This window comes from Podarcis bocagei (genome assembly GCF_964188305.1).
Source record: "Podarcis bocagei genome assembly, chromosome: Z".
Classification (NCBI taxonomy): domain Eukaryota; kingdom Metazoa; phylum Chordata; class Lepidosauria; order Squamata; family Lacertidae; genus Podarcis; species Podarcis bocagei.
The window spans coordinates 20,640,443-20,659,945 of record NC_138140.1 but is presented as its reverse complement, the minus strand read 5'-3'; the positions used below and the strand labels follow the sequence as shown (position 1 = coordinate 20,659,945).

The 19,503-nt window shown below is 46.8% G+C and overlaps 1 protein-coding gene and 1 long non-coding RNA gene across 2 annotated transcripts in view; one reads left to right on the top strand and one right to left on the bottom strand.

Annotated features, from left to right (window-relative positions):
* Window positions 1–19,503, bottom strand: part of EFNB1 (ephrin B1) — a 73,769-nt gene that overhangs the window by 33,092 nt on the left and 21,174 nt on the right. The window lies entirely within an intron of this gene.
* LOC308578509 lies at window positions 631–12,482 on the top strand. The gene is made up of 3 exons (XR_014003968.1): window positions 631–785; window positions 2,821–3,067; window positions 7,702–12,482. It is a non-coding gene; the product is annotated as an uncharacterized lncRNA (long non-coding RNA).

The following is a 19,503-nucleotide window of genomic DNA, read 5'->3' as shown; positions in this document are numbered from 1 at the left end:
GAAAAAGAAGGTACTTTCTATCATATGTGGTGGGAGTGTAAAAAGGTGAAAGACTTCTGGGAAATGATATACAATGAATTGAAAAAGATGTTGAAATATACGTTCATTAAAAAACCAGAAGCCTTTCTATTAGGAATGGTAGGAAACGAAATCAATAAGAGAGACTGTAAACTGTTTCAATATGCAGTGACTGCCGCAAGGATACTTCTGGCCCAAAGATGGAAGCAGGAAGAAATTCCAACAGTGGAAGAATGGAGAAGGAAATTGACTGAATATGCAGAATTGGACATATTGACTGGGAAGATTCGATACCAGAAAGACCAAAAGTTTATCGAGGACTGGGGGAAATTTACAGAATATCTGAAAAATATATGTGATGTACTGACAACGCTTATTGGTTTTGAAGAGACTCTGTGAATTAGCAAGAAATACTGCAAAGAAGAGAGTAAGAGGAAAAGGAGTGGGGAAAGGCAATATCATGTTTAGAAATGCGTCAATAAATAGAAATTTTTCGAAAGATTGACAGAGAAACTGAGGGAAGTCAAAAATTGAAGCATGAGTGTAAAATAACTTGTTGACTGTATAAAACTTGTTTGGAAAATTAATAAAAATTATTTTAAAAAAAGAGAGAGAGATGGAATTACAGCCATCTTTAAATATATGAAAGGTTGTCCCATGGAAGATGGAGCAAGCTTGTTTTCTGCTGCTCTGGGAGGATTTGAACCAACAGATTCAAATGACAAGAAATGAGATTCTGGCTAAATACTAGGAAGAACCTCCTAAGGGTAAGAGCTTTCTGACAGTGGAACAGACTCTCATAAGAGGTGGTGGGCTCTCCTTCCTTGGAGGTTTTTAAGCAGAGGTTCTATGGGCTACCTGCCAGAGATGCTTTAACGGAGATTCCAGCATTGCAGACGATTGGACGAGATGGCCCTCAGGGTCCCTTCCAACTCTACAATTCTATGTTTCTGTGTCCCAAAATCTTTGGTCCAGGTGATAAAACTCTGGCAGAAATGAAGGGAATGTAGACTGACTTAAACTAACTGGGAAAAGTCCACTCAGGCTTCCGGACATCAAATCCCACCCCCTTCAACGCAGGAATCCCAGCTAAAATATCTTGGAAAGATAGCCCTTAACCTTTGCTTAAAATTCTCCAAAGGAGGAAGGTGTGCCTCCTTCTTCAAAGGTTGTCTGTTCCAAAGTCCAATGGATCTTATTGGCTCAACATATTCCTCAAGCTGCCTACTAGCAAAATCCCCTTATATGCTTATGTCCCCCTCTCCCCCCTCCAAAAAAAAGGTGTGGAGGGGGACTCCTTGCTATTGCTTTTGGCCAGTGCTTGTGCTCAAGACCAAGAGCCCCCTTCCTCCAAAGACTCCTTTGTGCTCAAACATGGGGGGCGGGGAACAGATATGGAAGCCTCTTTCACCTTGGAAGGAGGTGTCTGGTACCAGGTGAGGTTTCCTACATTGTTCTTAGAGGTGTTTTCTGGTGGTTAAAGTGAAAGTGCCCCTTCTGAAACCACTGAGTTGAGTAAACAAAGAGAGGTCTGTTGGCCAAGGGGCCTTGGGGGGGCAGGCAGCAGACACTCTTGCAGAGAATGGGGGGGAGCGTTAAGGGCAATGGAGAGCCTCAAGCTCACCACGGATAACCCGACCAAGTGGATAATATAATCATCCCTGCATTGCATGGGGCTGGACTAGATGACCCTCAGGTTCCCTTCCAACCCTACATTTCTATGATTCTATAAAAGCACAGAAATGCACAGATTATTTAGCTGTGATTCTTGCATTGGAGAGAGTTGGACTAGATGGCCCTTGGGGGTCTCTGCCAACTCTATGACTCCTCTGCCTGGAGATCTATATCTTAAAGCAGTGGTTTCCAATAGTGGGTCCATGCAACCCACCCAGGGGCCCATGGCACATACCCGCCAACTGCCCAGGACATCCTTTGGGGTGGGGATATGCTCTCACATGAGAGCACGGTGCCAAAAAAGCGCAACTTGTGCGGTTTTGGGCACCGTGCAATCACAGGGGATGTGGGGGCACAGCCCAAAAGTTGTACATCTCAGTTTTTACACTTGCACATGTTGGAGGGTATGGTGGCACCATTCACATAAAAACTACCGCAGAGATAACAGCATTTTAAAAAGTAGGGGGTCCATAGCTTGGCTTTTGAAAAACAGAGGGCCCACTGCCCTAAATATAGCAAATGGGGCCCAACAGCTAGTGGCTTATGACCATCAGCTTCTCATGGGGGCTCAGGATGAAATCTCTGAAGAGCGCTGAGCAATTCAGCTTTAATCCCCACTCACTCCACACAGTGGTTTACGGATTCCCAGAAGGGGCTTAAGCGGAATTCGATCTCACGGCCTAAGTGCTGCATCTGGCTTGATAATCTGGTGACTCCCAAGGATATACGTTAACAGATTGCGCTGGGACAATCCTGTCTCCATTAATAGAATCACAGAATTGTAGAGATGGAAGTGACCCCAAGGGTCATCAAGTCCAACCCCCTGCAACGCAGGAATCTCAGCTAAATCATGCATGACAGATGGCCATCCAACTTCTGCTTTAAAACCTCCAAGGAAGGAGAGGCCACCACCTCCAGAGTGAGTCTGTTCCACTGTCAAACAGCTCGTGCTGTCAGAAAGGTCTTCCTGGTGTTTAGTCAGAATCTCCTTTCTCATAACTTGATGCCATTGGTTTGGGTCCTACCCTCTGGAGCAGGGAAAAACAAGCTTGCTCCATCTTCCATGTGAAATCCCTTTGGATAAGTGAAGATGGTTATCATATCTCCTTTCTTTCTCCTCTTTTCCAGGTTAAGCGTGCACAACTCCTTAAATCATTCCTTATAAGGCTTGGTTTCCAGACACTTGATCATCTTGGTTGCCTTCCTCTGCACAACTTCCAGCTTGTCAATATCCTTCTTAAATTGTGGCACCCAGAACTGGACCCAGGACTCCTGGTGGGGGTCTGACCAATGCAGATTAGAGCCGTACTATGACCTTGGGACATGGGTGGCGCTGTGGGTTAAACCACAGAGCCTAGGACTTGCCGATCAGAAGGTAAGCAGTTCGAATCGCTGCGACAGGGTGAACTCTGTTACTCGGTCCCAGCTCCTGCCAACCTAGCAGTTCAAAAGCACGTCAAAGTGCAAGTAGATAAATAGGTATCGCTCCGGCGGGAAGGTAAACAGCATTTCCGTGCACTGCTCTGGTTTGCCAGAAGCAGCTTAGTCATGCTGGCCACATGACCCAGAAGCTGTACACTGGCTCCCTCGGCCAATAAAGCGAGATGAGCGCTGCAGCCCCAGAGTCGGTCACGACTGGACCTAATGGTCAGGGCTCCCTTTACCTTTACTATGACCTTGATCAGGACACAAGACTTCTGTCAATACAGCCTAGAATAGCATTAGCTTCCCCCTTCCCCCAGCTGCATCACACTGTTGACTTGTGTTCAGCTTGTGGCCTATTAAAACCCCAAGATTATTTTCACATGTCCTACTGGCAAGCCAGGTGTCCCCCATCTTATATTTGTGCAACTGGTTCTTCCTGTCTAAGTGCAGAATCTTACATTTGTCCCAACCGAAATTCGTTTTGTTCATTTTGCCCCATTTCGTATGTACTTATGGATCCTCCAGGCCAGAGGCTCTCTCTCTATTCCTAGGTTGTTTGGAGCATTTCACCACTGTGAAAACCAGGTGCAGGGCTTGCTGGGCCATTGGTCTATTCCAGCAGCCTCTTCTTACATTCTTAAGAAACTGGGGAGCAGTTGCTCTTAAAAGCATCCCATTTCTATAGAATTCTTCCAATGCTTCTGCCTGTCCTTGGGTCCAGGATGCTGAGTTTGGGAACCACCAGAATGAATCAGAACAGCAACACTGTTTAATTTTTTTACTTCCTCTTCAGGCAGCTTGCTGGCTCCAAGTTCAGGATCTACCTAAAAAAAACCTTCTTATCCCCCTTTCCTGCCACCTTCTCCCTCCTCTGAGTCACAAACAGCAATGGCATTATTTGATATTTTTTTTAAAAAAAAAAATTGGAATTGCTACCTCACCCACTGATTTTCCATCTTCCTCCACCGACTCAACATTAATCCTCAGTCCTGCTTATTTTAGGGTGCTAAACCTCCCACAAAAGCAGCCACAATCACCCAGCAGGTGACCATGTGTTTGTAATCAGCTCATGAATATTCACTGGCCTATTAGCATAACTGTACGTCTTGGGAATATATTTCCTAATGGGAATGAGTTTTATAAAGGGCGGGGCGGGGGGAGATGTTGAATCAAGCTCATCCAACAGGAAATAATGTCTCCAGAGGCAGCCTCATATTTTATACTGCACTGTAAAGAGCTTCTCTCAGCATTTCATCAGCACCTGATTTGAACACAAAGAGCTGAAAGGCTTCTCCCATCCATTCTCCTGAATTGCAAAAAAGGGTTAAATCACAGCAGCAAATGCCTTCTGAACTAAAGGCTTCAACACATTATTTCTGAGAGATGGCCCTTGGGGTTCCTTCCAACCATGCAACCATACAACTGCCTTTCCCCATTTGAACCAACCTGGACTCTGCATTTATCATTTGAGGTCCGTCTCTGTGTGCCTCCTCTGGGAGAGGTTTGGAGAATGGCAACACAAGAACAGGCCTTTCCTGTGGTGGCTCCCAGCTTGTGGGATGCTCTCCCCAGGGAGGCTTGTCTGGCACCTTCACAACATATCTTTAGACTCCAGGCAAAAACATTCCTCTTCTCCAAGGTCTTTGGCTATAGCCTTTAGAATGCGATGGGAAGGGAGAACTTTTGTTTGTTACTATGGTATGTATTTTTATACAGCCCCGTGATTTGGAAGGTGAAGGGAGGTTGAGAAAGAAAGAAAGAAAGAAAGAAAGAAAGAAAGAAAGAAAGAAAGAAAGAAAGAAAGAAAGAAAGGCTTTGGAAGGTAGAGAATTCTCCTTCCTTGGAAGCTTTTTCAACAGAGCTCAAATGCCTGCCTCTCAGGGATTCTTGAGCTGTGATTTGTGTACTGCAGAGGGTTGGACTGGAAGACCCTTGGGGGTCCCAATCTACAGTGCTATGATTCATTTGAGGTTTTTAAACAGAGGCTGAGTGACCATCTATCAGGTATCCTTTAGCTGTGCTCCCTGCATTGCTCAGGGCTGGATTATATGGCCCATGGGGACAATTCTCCAATTCTAGGTGAAATGCTGCTAGGTGTGGCAAGACATAGACACCCTGCTCCAAACCCAGCCCTCCAACCCTAATGCTCCAATTGTCTGGGGAGCAAGGGTGGTGGTTAAATACTCCTCTATTAATAAAGTCCAGGGAGCTAAGGAGAGGCTATGGGGCTGCCTTTGTCCCCTGCTGCCCTCTCTACTCGACCTGGACCCCTGGACCCCTCAGAGACACACTTTGAGGCCATTCTTCCCCCTCCATGTTTTTCACTTTTAACGAGGCTCAGAGACAAAAGGGGCCCACCTCCACGTCCTCCCTAAATGGATTTACAAGATGCATCAATGGGGCAGAAAAGAGGTTCCCTTGGCAACCCCTAAGCTCCCCCCTACACCCAAACTCAGCTCCCCTCCTCTTCTCAGCCCCAAACACAGAGATGTTTGGAAATCTGGGAGGAGGAAAAACCCTCGGTGGTTAAGGAAAACCTGATGCTTTGGTTAACCCCAGAAACCTCCCCCCCCCCCTTCCAATAAGCAGCTGCCATTTTGTTACTTGGTTAAACCAACAATGCTCTCCCATCCCCAATCACATTGGGGTCCCCTTTGTGCGCTTGAAAGGCACCTCATTTAAAAGGAAAGAAATAGGCATTGGGGGTGCCAGGACCGTCCTTGCCTCTGCCCTCCCCCTGGATGCCCAAGCAAGAGAATTCTGGAAAAGAAAGAAAGAAAGAGCATGAAGACCTCCGTAAGAGCTTCAGTAAGAGGGATAACAGCAGTGGAGGTGGACGCACAAGAAGCTGCAGCAACATATAGCAGTGATTCCTCCATTGGTGGGGGTTGGACTAGAAGACCCTTGGGGGTACGTTCTAGTTCTAAAATTCCATGATACACAGAAAGTACCCAAGTAGAACACCCATGTGGAACAAGGGTTTGGAATTAGGGCCCAAGGGCTGACTTGTAAAGCCATTTCATAGAAGCCTAGACTTGGAAGGGACCCCTAGGGTCATCTAGTCCAACCCCCTGCAATGCAGAGAGGGGAATACCAGCTCAAGAATTACAGAATCCTAGAGTTGGAGGGGAACTGGCCTATGGGACAGAAGATTTGGAAGGGGTGGCACATAACCCTTCACATAACTAGAGGGCCGTCAGATGGAAGAGGGGAAAGACTATCTATCTCAGAAAGGGTAGGGAGACCAAGGACCTAGGAGAAAACAGGGCAGATCACGCTATTGGAGAAAAAATGACAAAAGGGATGCAGTGGTTAAAGCTGGGTTCTCACAAAGATAAAATGAGGAATGGAACCTGGGAAAGACCAGGGTTCAAATCCCCACTCAGCCATGAAGCTAACTGGGAGTTCCATTTCCAGGGTGGTGGCAAATCTTGTTTCTGGGCTTTGCGTTGTTTTGCAGACACCACCAACCACTACAGTAAAATTCACACGTTCAGAGAGGCAACCACACTGCAGATGACATAGATATAACATAGACACATGGAAACACGCCCTTCCTAAGCAAATCCAGGCAGTTCCCAATGTCATTCCAGAACACACACTCAATAAAAAAAATTAAAATTAAGCCTTAAGGGCTTCTGCAAAGGACCGGGGCTGAGACGCAGAGCGAGAGAGGATTCCCAGGCCAGGATCACACCCTCACACCACAAGCCAGTCAAAGCCTCTGGGTAGCACAGACCCTCCCTGGGGACTGGGATCAGGGAGGAGAGACCAGCAGCTGCTTCAATAAGGCCTGTTCCTCTGGATCTTTGTGTAAGGCAAGGACATAAAAAGAGCCTTCTAGATCAATGCAGCTGCCCATGTAATCCAGAATCCTCTTCTCACAGTGGCCAAATGCCCACAGCAACTTACATATCTGGGTAGACTTACATAGCAGCACCAGAAGAGAGCTACTAGACCAAAGGGGCCCTTTAATGCAGAAATCACAGCTAAGAAATCCCTGACAGATCACCTTCCAATATCTGTTTTTTTCAGAAGGAAAAAAACCACCAATGAAGGAGAGATGAAGGTTGAAAATATTCCAAGAACCTTCACAAGTTTATCTTCCAAGAGGCTGTTTTTGACCTGAAAGCAACTCTGCTTTGAAAATGATGCACAGAATTTAAGAATTTAAATGACATAGTAGAGCCAAGTATTGGAGACCTCTGAATGTGGATTAGAAATTTTACTCCCTGGCAGGTTGCCGTCCAGCCTCTGTTTGAAAACTTCCAATCGCATCACAGAATTGTAGAGCTTCATTCAGTTGCACACAGTGGCAGCATTAAGGGCAGGTGCTTCCGTCTTCCCATGGGCCTCTTAGAGCTGTGTGGGTGTCCTGGGTGTGGGGAAGGGTTTGGGTTTGACGAGGCAGCACTTTGAACTTTGCAAACAGGGTGTGAGCACGCAACGCATATATTACTGCAAGGGTTTGGCAACAGCATGCACAAGTCTTCAAAGTGCTGAAGGGCCATTTGATGGAGGACTGGAAACAGGTTTAAAAATAAAGCAGTGTGAACTTGATTGGCTGTGTGTCTCCTTTTCCAGACAAGCGTTGAGTAAGCCGCCTGAAGCTGGATCAAGACCAAGAGAGGACCAGTGCAGGCTTGCAAGCTCACACTCCCCTTGGGGCTGGTTCCGACAAAGATCTGTACTCAGCCTTAGCAAAGCCTAAGTTGGAATGCTGTCCTCCCCAACAGAGTCAAAGAACAAGGGTGGAAAGCTGGAAAGAACAGCAGTATACTTGACTGGAGGTTTGGAGAAAGTGATGGTGTATGTGCACATTACTGAATATTACTGAAGAAGAGCTTGTTGGATCAGGCCAACGGCCCACCTCATCTGGCATCTTCTTCTCACAGTGGCTGAATACATAACTGTGGGGAAGCTGCAAGCAGGATTTGAGCCCAACAGCAACACTTTCCTCTCCTGTCATTTCCAGCAACTGATATTCAGAAGCGCTGCTGCCTCCAACAGTGGAAGCAGAACTAGTAGCCATTTCATAGCCCTCTCCTCCATGAATTTGTCCAATGGTCTTTTGAAGCCATCCAACTTGCTAGGCATCACTTCCTCCCGTGGGAGTGAGTTCCACAGTTTAACTATGTGCTGCATAAAGAAGGACTTCCTTTTATCCATCCTGAATCTTCTAACATTCAGCTGCAATGGATGTCCACAAGCTCTAGTGCTATGAGAGAGGGACACTAGACTTCTGTGGATACAGCCTAGAATAGCATTAGCCTTTTTTGCTGCTGCATCACACTGTTGACTCATGTGGAGCTTGTGGTCTCCTAAGACCCTGAGATCGTTTCTGCGTGTCCTGCTGTCAAGCTGAGAATCACCCATCCTACATTTGTGCATCTGGTTACTCCTGCCTACTTATGGAATCCTCCTTCGGTACTTGTTTTTTCCTTTACATCCCAGTCTGGAGAGGGGACTCTCCCTTCTTTAGCAAGTTCTCATCTGCATCCAGACTCATGAGTACAGGGGAAAGAGCAGCCTGGAACTGGTCCCACAACCGCCCAGTATCAGTGAAAGTGCTTACTCCAACGTAAGCTCAAAAACACATCGGACACCCAGACATAAATAACCATCACTCTAAGTGCCTTGTGTAAGAGTGAGATCATTCACAGGATTTTTAAAGCACCTGAAATGTGCTTCCAGACTGGATTGCTGCAATGCATTCTATGTGGAGCTGCCCTTGAAAATGACTCAGGAACTTCAGTGGGTTTGAGGTCAACAGTCAACATTATTTTCTCACTGCATCAGCTGCAGGAGAAATGCCGAGAGCAGAGACACCCTTTGTACATCGCCTTCATAGACCTGATGAAGGCCTTTGACCTTGTCAGCCAAAATGGGTTCTTGACGCTACTCAACAAGATAGGGTACCCACCTAAGCTTCCACAAAAACATGTGCCGCACCGTCCAATATGACGGCCCATCCTCATCCACCTTCCCTGTAAAGAGCGGTGTGAAACAGGGCCATGTTCTCGGCCAAACCCTCTGCGGCATATTCTTCTCCCTGTTGCTCTCATATGCCTTCAGCTTGACAGAAGACAGTTTATACATCTATTCATAGAGGTTTGTTCAACCTGGCACATCTCTGCATCAAGACAAAAGTATGGCTGGTCCTTTTCTGAGAAATGTTTGCAGATGAAGCAGCCTTGACAGCACACTCCAAGGAAGCTTTATGGAGGCTTGTCAACCATTTTGACCAAGCCTACAGAGAGCTTGGCTTTACCATCAGCCTGACAAAGACCAACATCGTTGTCAGCACTCCATGCCATCAGCATTGGTGACCACATGCTTGAGATGATAAATGATTTTGTGCTTCTGGGCTCCACCATAATCAGCAGCCACTCCATTGATGCTTAGCTGGACAAGAGTACTGGCAAGGCAGCTCTGGCAATGGCTCACCTCTCCAAAAGGGTATAGGAGAATGTGATGCTAATGGCCAATACCTAGATGAAGGTCTACCAAGCTTGTGTCTAGAGCATGCTGCTTTATGGAAATGAGTGGTGGGCAACCATCAGGAGCGATACCTCAACACCTTCCCCAAGATCTGAGGTATCGCATGGCAGGACAGGGTTTCAAACAAAGATGTGCTCTCCCAAGCCCACAATCCCAGCATGTTTACACTCCCGTCTCAGTAACATCTATGCTGGCTTGGTCATGTCCAAATGGAAGATGTTCTTTGGGGAGCTAGCTTCAGGCACCAGGTCCACTGGCAGATCACCTCTGTGTTACAGAGATGTCTGAAAGTGAAATATGAAGGCTGGCAACATCAACCCCGTTTGGGAATCCCTTACAGACAACCACAGTGCCTGGAGACAGACAGGTTGTGTATCTGCAGCAGTAACCAGAGGAGGAATGACCACTGGAAGGAGCACAGACAGAAGAAACTCCATGGTGCATCTCTAATGGTGAAACCAGATGCCTTCATCTGCCCCAGCTGCAACAAAACATCTCTCTCACTTATCAGCCTCTAAATTTGGCTTGAATCCTAAATACCTGAAGGTATTCCCTAAAGTACCTCTCAGATGCTGAGATTGGCAGAGCTAGTCTTGGTATCCCTCCACTTTGGGTGGGAGGGCTGGCCAGGGGCCTTCTCTGTGGCGGCCCCTGAGCTGTGGAACACCTTTCCCCCAGAGATGCATCAGGCACCATCATTGTACAGCTTCTGGAGAAAGATAAAGAGGCACCTCTTTACCCTGGTCCTTAAGGATCCTAAGAGCTGCTAGATCAGGCTAAAGGGGGCCCATCTAGTCCAGTACCCTGTTCTCACAGCAGCCAACCAGATGCACATTATGGGAAACACACAAGAAACACCTGAGTGTAAAAGCAACTGCCCCCTCCTGTGGTTTCCAGCAACTGGCATTCAGAAGCATCGCTGCCTCCAGCCCTGGAGGCAGAGCATAGCCACTCTGGCTAGTAGCCATTGACACCCGAGATGTGTGTTTTCTGAACCCACCCAATTCTTGTGAACATAATGCGGTTTAACAGCTTTTAATTCTGTATTAAAAATTCTTGCAACCCACCCTGGGGCCCTGCTGGTGAAGCGTAGGTTAATAATTCAACAGCAACAGCAACAATTGACGGAGATCCACTTGAATCCCAAGGTTCCTGGCACACCGTCAAACACACTTTTTCTTAGACCTCCAAGCTGTGCAGTTGCTCTTTAACAACTTCTGGCCAGCAGCCCCACCACTTTCCCCTTCCTCCCCAAGTGAAATACCAGAGCGCAATCCGCCTCCCAAATAAAGACTGGGTCCCTTTCCAGCACCTACCAGGCTAATTTCCTGGCCCAGCTACCAAGGGCTAATGACCACCATTGTCCACTCCGGATCCCCAGATTCCGTTTGTTCAGTCCTCGGCCTCCAAATAACCCAGCAGTTAATTATTTTCCGGCCCCAAACAAAGAGCTTCGCCTCCTGACACTGGTCCAAAGTCTTTAGCAGCACCTCAGAAGAAGGTGGCATGCTCTCCTTTGTTGGAGGCTTTTAAATAGACTTTGGATGGCCACCTGTCAGGGATTCCTGAGATGTGATTCCTGCACTGAAAGAGGTTGGACTGGATGACCATTGGGTCTCTTCCAACTCTACAATTCTCGGATTCTATGATTAATTGTAGGTTATTCAACAGAGGTTGGATGGCCATCTGTCAGGGATTCTTCAGCTGTGACTCCTGCATTGCAGAGGACTAGACTTAATTGGGGGGGGCGCGCTTCCCAACCATACAATCCTATAACAGGAGTATGACCACTCCACTTCACCTATCTCAGGTTATTCCCTCCCCCTCCCGATCTCCCCCCCCAAAGGAGCTGGCTGCACAACGACCCTGCATGGAGTACAGCCCAATTAAGACTGGAGCCGGCTTCCCACCCCACCCCATCCTGACTTTCCTCCCAACGGGAAAGTGGGGGAGAAGCGGAGAGTGTCCGTCTGGCTCACCCCCTACCACATCCAGCAACCCCCTCACACACAAAAATATAAAATGGGCATGTCAATGTGATTATCTCCATCAATGGGTCCCCCATGCTGAGAATGAGGTAACAGGCAATTCAAAAGAGAGGCCTTTGTTAAGAGGTTTTGTGGGGTGTGGGGTTTAATGGGGGGGAGAACAAAAGAGGCTGATGAGAACTGACGGAAGCCTGAACAAAAACCGCTTGAACAAAACCCGTAAGGCAGCTGAATGCCGACATGGGGCGATAATTGGAAAAGTGAGACAATGAGGCGCTGGGCCTGGTTTTAAAGTCCCAGCCTGCCCAAGGAGGAGGTGGGGGTGGGGATGGGAGAAAAGACCCCAGGGCTCTGCTGAGATCAGCAAGGAGGGAGGGAGCCCCCTACCCAAATACACAAAAGACTGGATTACTGCAAAGCGCTCTATGTGGGGCTTCCCTTCAGGATGCTGCAGGGTGATTGCTGACAGGAGTCAGGCCTTGTCAACATATGACACCTGTGCTCCAGAGATCTGCACTACTTGACCACTGGCTACCAGGCCAAGTTCAAGGTGCTACTGTTAGCTTATAAAGCCCTTAACAACTTGGGACCAGATTACACCTGTGCGATTGCCTGATCCCATATGTGCTCCCTCAACTGCTTCAACCAGCGGAACTGGCAACGGTGCAGTTGCCACATAATCCTCCCTCTGCTTCTGTAAAGACTTGATTCTTTAGTGCAGTGACTCCTACACTTTGGAACTCCCTGCCTATTCATATCAGGTAGGCTGCACTCTTTTCAGCGCATGCAAAAACACTCCTCTTTATGGACCAGCTTGTCTATAAACTTTGCTTACAAAGTTGATGCATGTCTTAAGCTGTTCTCAATCTATTGTTACTTTAACTTAATGAGAATTAAATTGTTGTTGTTGATTTGTCTTATTTATAATTCTATTGCTTTATAGTTTTCTGTAAACCACTTTGAAGTGTTTTTTCTTCTTCTTTTAATCAAGCAGTGTATAATTTTATGAAATAAATAAATAAATGAACAACATTTCTCCCCTGCAAATGGGAACTTGCTGAAGAAAGGAGATTCCCTACTCCAGACTGGGAAGGGAAGGAAAAAGCAAGCACAGAGAAGGGTTTTTGCACCTGGGCAGGAAAAAATCAGATGCACAAATATAAGATGCGGGGCCACCTGGCTTGACGGAAGTACATGTGGAAAAGATTCAGGGACCCTATTAGGCCACAAGGTCATGATGATTCAACAGTGTGTTGTATCAGCAAAAAGAAAAAAGAAAGGCTAGTGCAATTCTAGGCTGTATCATCAGAAGTGCACTGTCCAGATCAGGGGCAATAAAGTCCAACAGAAATAATTGTAGTAGAAGAAAAATCTGATGATTCCAAAATCTGGCTACTACTGTCCCAAAGGAATTGACAGTAGGCTCATCAAATTTTCAGGGGACACCAATCTGGGAGGGGTAACCAATATTGCAGAAGATAGAATAAGGACTCAAGATGACCTTAACAGTTAATAACAATAACTCTCCTTCGTTGGAAGCTTTAAAACAGAGGTTGGGTGGCCACCTGTCAGAGAGATTCATGAGCTGTGATCCCTGCATTGTAGGGGGCTTCTCTAGATGATTGTTGGAACTCCCTCCCAACTCTACAATTCCATGACTCTATATTCTATAAGGGAAACCAGAAGTCCTCTTCTCTCTCCACCCTAAACTGCATCCAAAAGCACAATGCTTCCCAAGCTCCCTGGTTAGGCTTTCAGAAAGCACAAAGGAGAATGTGCTTTACGCACACACGCACATGTTCTGGCTCTTCTTGCAGGCTCCCCGCCAGAGAAAACCTTTCCCCGTCCCACCACCCAAAATTCCAAATGAGCATAGATTCCTTTGCAAAGCAGCAGGGCTCCAAACACCAGTTAAATGATCTGACAGAAGGGGATCAGGTTCCTCTGTTTGCATTTGGCTTATGAAGGCCTATGGAGCCCCTTCTCCAATGATTTTCGGGAGGGGGGGAAGGGAGGGTTAGATGGGAAGGTGGCTCGACCCAGCATGATTCCCACTCCTTACTTGACCCCCAAGAGAAAGCCAAAGAGGAAGGCAGCACACACACACACACACACACAGCTTCCAAAGCAAAGAATTTCTTTGGCATCTAATGTCAGCATTGGCAGCTGAGCGCCTGGTTTGGAAGATGGGGTGAGTCTCGGCAGCAAAAGTAGTTGGGGAACTTGATTAGGAGTCCAGTCTCCGAAGAGTATTGTAAGAACATAGAATCGTACAGTAGGCACTGACCCAGTAAGAACTGGCCAGTGGCTCATCTGGTCCAGCATCCCCTTCTCACAGTGGCCAAATACCCCAAGCGACCTAGGAATCTATGGGACTGGAGATTCCACTACAGCAGGGGTCGGCAACCTAAGGCCCATGGGTCACAAGCGGCCCAGGGGGGGGTCGTTTAACCGACCCCCGAGCCACCCGTTCTGCGAGTCCCCACGGCAATCGCATCTGCGCATGTGCAGACACCAAAAACCGCAGGCATGTGCACCATCCAGCCTACGGAGGGATCTCCGCTGGAGTGAACCAGCCTAGGCAAGGTAAACCTTGCCAACCCCTGAACTACAGCATCGTAAGAGACCTGCAGAATAGGGCATCCTATTCTCACCATTGCCAAGCAGGAATTGAGCAGAAAAGCACTCTCCCCTCCTATGGTTTCCAACAATTAGCATTGCTGCCTCCGAGCTAAGATGTCCAACATAGTCCTCCCCTTCCTCATCCAATCCTTACAACCCTGCAAGGTAGGTTAGGTTGGGAGGCAGTGACTTGTCCCAAGTTCAAACCTAGTAAGCTTCATGTCCAACTGGGGATTTGAACCCTGATCTCCCATGTCCGACCTAGTCCAAAACTCTGACCACTACACCACACGCTCTCTCATTTTACCTCTTGTTATATGTTGTTTTAAACTACTTTTAATGCTGCACTGCCTTGAAATATTTAATGTAGCAGGGTGACAAAATTCACTGGTGTCATTTACAAAAAAAGAAAAAACTCCAACAGCCAGCTGCGGGGGGGGGGGGCAGGAGCAGTGTTAGAAACTCGATATATTTAAGCTAATTGCCAAACGGCACCTTAAATCTATGTGTTACAGCTGCCAGAATGAGATGTCTCGATGCCATTTTTCCCCTGGTGAAATTTGTTTTTGTTCATTTCATTTCTATGCCACTATAAAGAAAAAAATCTCAAAGTGGTTTATAACACATTAAAACACCAAATCAAACCATTTAGAATATTTCAAGGTAAATATTTCAGTTCCTTCTCTAAATGTCATTTTACTTTCTCTATATTGATTTACCTAATTAATTTATAGAGCTGCCCCATAGCAGAAGTACCCTAGGGAGTCACTGTGGTGTAGTGGTTAGAGTGTTAGACTAGGACCTGGGAGATCAGGGTTCAAATCCCCAGTCATGAAGCTCACTGGGTGACTTTGGAGTGAGTCAGCCACAGCCTTTTACCCTAACTCAGAGGGTCATTGTGAGGCTTAACCTGGGGTGGGGTGGGGGTTGAACCCTTTACTTCTTGGAGAAAACATTGGGGTATAAACACAATAAACAAGCTCTTCAGCTTACCTGCTTAAGAAAGCTGGAGGGGGAAGGCTAGATGGAGATGTCATTCACCAATCCGGCACCCAGAGATCTCCATGTGGTCGCAATTGAACCCGCACCAGCAGCAAAATGCACCTGGTGCCTGGCTAACTTCAAACACTGGGGAGGAGATCCAAGTGTGTGCCCCCCACCCCAAAAAATCTCCTTGCAATTCAACAGGTGGGAGAAAGCGGCAGGATGAACAACTCCCTCTCTAAGAGCAGACCATAATACCCCTTTTTGTCCCCTCCCTGAAGTAGGTTATGGCTTCTGATTTGGGAAAGGAGGGAGAAGAGAAGGGAAGGAGTGCAGAATTCAGATAGGAGAAATGAGATTTATTCCAACACTGGGGAGAGTGGTTTGTATTTTTGGCATGCCAAAGAGTCCTCCCCAATTCTGAGGCCTCTCAGAACCTCAATGGGAAAATGGGGCAGAAACCTTTTTTTGCTTCTGCATCACACTGCCGACGAAAGTTAGGCTTGCATTCCACTAAGACTCCCTAGATCATCTCAATCTCCCTCTGGTGTTAGAAGTTTCCCAAGTGCCAAGTGCATTTTGCGACTGGCATGGGTCCAACTGTGACCTCATGGAGATCTCTGGGTGCCAGGATGGTGACTGACACCTGCATTTGGCAGGCCCCTCCAATTTTCTTAACCAGGTAAGCAGAAAAGGTTATTTATTGCATTCCTCTCCCACCTCTTTCTCCAAGGAGTACATGGTTCAAGCCTCTCCCTACAAAGGCCCTATGAGATAGGTTAGGATGTTGGGAGTAGCCCAAGGTCACCCAGCAAGCTTCATGACTGAGTGGGGACTTGAACCCTGAACTCCCAGGTTCTGGTCCAAAATCAAATCACTACACTACACTGGCTTCCTAGAGTACTTCTGCTATGTGGCAACTATATAAATTAAGTAGTTAATAAATAAGGGAAAGCAAACTGTCACTTACAGAAGGATCTCAAATATGCTCCTTGAAGCTTGAATTTGTTTTATTCTGGATCGTTTTGTTTGATGTTTTAATGTGTTGCAAACTGCTTTGAGAGATTTTTTAAAGTATATAAAGTGATATATAAATGAAAGAAAAATTTTCATCCGTGCAGAAATGGTGCCTAAACATTCTATTGTAGTGACCATAATTTAGGCTTAAGGTGACATTTGGTGATGAGTTTATGTACCTAAGTTTCTAACACAGTCTCCTTCCTCTAACCACCTTGCAGCTTGTCAATATCCTTCTAAGCAGAAGTAGGGCGGCCACCTGTCAGAGATTCTTTAGCTGTAAATTCTGCAATGAAGAGGGTTGGACTAGATGACCCTTGGTGTCCCTCCACAATTCTATGGTTCTTAAACTGGAGTTATCAGAACTGAACACAGGACCCTTTAAGGATTTGGGAGGTTAAAGCCACCCAAAGTGCAGGTTCACAAGAAGCCAGGAAATATGGTTTTGGGTTTTGCGCACATCTCAGGTGCATGGAAACCTTAGCAACTGTGAAGTGACACATCGCAAGTGGCAGGTTCCTACCAGAGAGGACTACAAACATCCAGATTTCCTAGCTGCTCTTCCCTCTGTCTCCCCAAGCAAGTGTTGGGAACTCTGGAGGAGGCCAAAAACCTTGTTTGTTTGTTTTGGCAGAGACAGGCAGGAGGCACACAAGCGGCTGATCTAGTCACCATTTTGGCCTTCCCAGAACACCTATAAATTCCTACTGAGCTCCCTCAGAAAACAGGGGTCACCCGTCTTCCTGGAGGGTGGCCAGGCATCCCCAATTGCAAAAAAAAATACCAAAAACCTTTCTCCTGCAGCAGAAAAGGGCTTGATTCCTCAAGGATACACTGAACTGGCAAGGAAATAAATACAGCCCTTTTCACTTAGCAGAGATTATTCGTACAATCAGTTTTTTTGGCGATGCACCTGTGGCTTCAGATTTCAGCCTCCTATACGTCTTTTGTTTCACTCACTGCAATTTGTGATCATGTGACAGTATCATAGGGTTCTACATGTGGAAGGGACCCCAAGGATCATCTAGTCCAACCCCCTACCTTGCAGGTATCACAGCTACAGCAACATGACCACATGGTAGCACTGAGCAATTGCAAATCATATCTGGGTGTGCCATCAACCCCTCCCAGCCATTTGGCTTGATCTTTGGGCAGTCCTGTTCGGCTACCAGGTTCCATTCATTGCTTGTTTCATTCATTCACTGGGGGTTCCTGGCTTGACATCACTCCATATGGAAAGGATTTGTGGGTCTTCTGGTAGACCAAAAAACTTAACATGAGTCAACAGTGTGATGCAACAGCAAAGAGGACGGAGGAGTGGGCTATTGATGGCTGCTGTCCATGATGACTGTGCTCAGCCTCCACAGTTGGAGGCAGCAATGCTTCAAAGTACCAGTTGCTGGAAGCCACAGGAGGGGGAAAGGGCTCTTCACTTGGGTCCTGCTTGTGGGCGTCACACAGGGATAAGTGTGAGAACAGGATGCTAGACTAGATGGCCCAGTGACCTGATCCAGGAAGGCTTGCCTTATGTTAGCTGTGATTCCTGCATGGCAGGGAGTTGGTCTGAATGACCCATGGGATCTCCTTCCAGCTCTCCAATTCTTGTTACTTACAGCAATTGTGCCCCACTCTTCAGCCAAGAAGGCTCCCAGGGGGCCTTACATGCCATCAAAACACGCTTACAATCAAAAAGACACACAAGGGAAGAGTAGAGAAAAATCAAAGTTCTTCATATGTGATCCAACCAAGGGGCTGCCCATTCAGCTATAGGGGGTTTCTTTTCTTTCTTTCTTTCTTTCTTTTCATTTTAGTGCCCAGCAACAGATTTTAAAAGTGACTCTCACAGTTCAGAATAAAACAAGCAAGTATTCCTATAACCTCTGTAAGGCAACAGTTGCTGCACCTGCAACCATTCAAAAGCTCAATAAATCCAGCCATAAATCCAGATTAAAGGACAGTCAAAGGGAAAAACAGCAAACGGCTTTGAAGGCTCGTGAAATGGACTGTCCAGATAGTGAATCACTCTCCCCATCTGCAATGCTGAACCCTGATGGCCACCTGTCAGGGATTCTTGAGCTGTGATTCCTGCACTGCAGGACTTTAGGCCACATGACCCTTGGGGGATCCCTTCTGACTCTACAATTCTAGAATTCTATGGAGGAGCTGAGTAAGCATGTGCCTCAATGTATGTGTAAGAAATAAAAACATGCAATAAATTTAAAAAATACTTTGTTTCAGGGCGTTATTGCGGACTATTCTGCTTCCCCGTGTAGCCAAATTTAAGGAAGGAAGCAGGGGAAAAATCTCAGGTCGCATTTCTGTTCTGCATTCTCTTGAGGCAAACACAAACAGGGTTGTTTTTCTTTTTGTGAAATCCTCACATCTGGGCAAGCACCTTTTAAGCCAGTGTGTTGTAGTGATTAAAGCACTGGACTAGGGTTTAAATCCCCACTCAGCCATGAAGCTCACTTGGGTGACTGACCTTAGGGGCCAAATCACTGCCCTTCTCTGCCTAACCTCTCTCAAGGAGCTGTTGTAGGGAGAGAACTACGTATGCCACCATGAGCTCCTTGGGAGGAAAAAAGGTGGGATATAATTGCAATGCAAAGAGTCCGTCCACATGAGTTACAGACAGTGGTCCTCAAATCAATGCTATTAAATATACTGGGCACTTAGAGCTCAGGTCTCTTGCCCATTTTCCCCATCTAGTCCAGCATCCTGTTCTTACAGTAGCCAAAACCTCTAGGAATCTAGATATTAGCAACTGGTATTTGGAAGTATTTACTGTCTCTGACCATGGAGGCAGAGAATAGCTATCCTGGCTAGAAGCCAACAATAGCCCTCTCCCCACGAAATTGCCTAATCCTTTTTTAAAGTCCTACAAATTGGTGGCCACCCCGCCTCCTGTGGGAGAGAGTTCCAAAGTTTAGTTTGAAGTGCTTCCTGGGCTGGATTCAACCAGAGATGGTGAGTGGGAGGGAGAGAGGGAAGGGGGGGGGGAGAGAAAGTGGGAGACAAAGAGAAAGAGGAAGAAAGGAGGGAGAAAGAGAAAGAGAGAAAAAGAGGTTTCCCAAAATGTCTGCCACCAGACAGAAAACAACTTTGCATGTCAACAAATCCAGCCTTCTGTCGCAGCCGTGAACTGGGAGGATTTTCTCCATGGCAACCATTTCCCAGGAGAGGCCTTGTGAAGTGGAGGCCGTGACCATTCTGAGCCTGCCGTTTGCAAAACCTGATCCCCAGCGAGCAAGAGGTTCCTTCCGGTCCTTGCAGG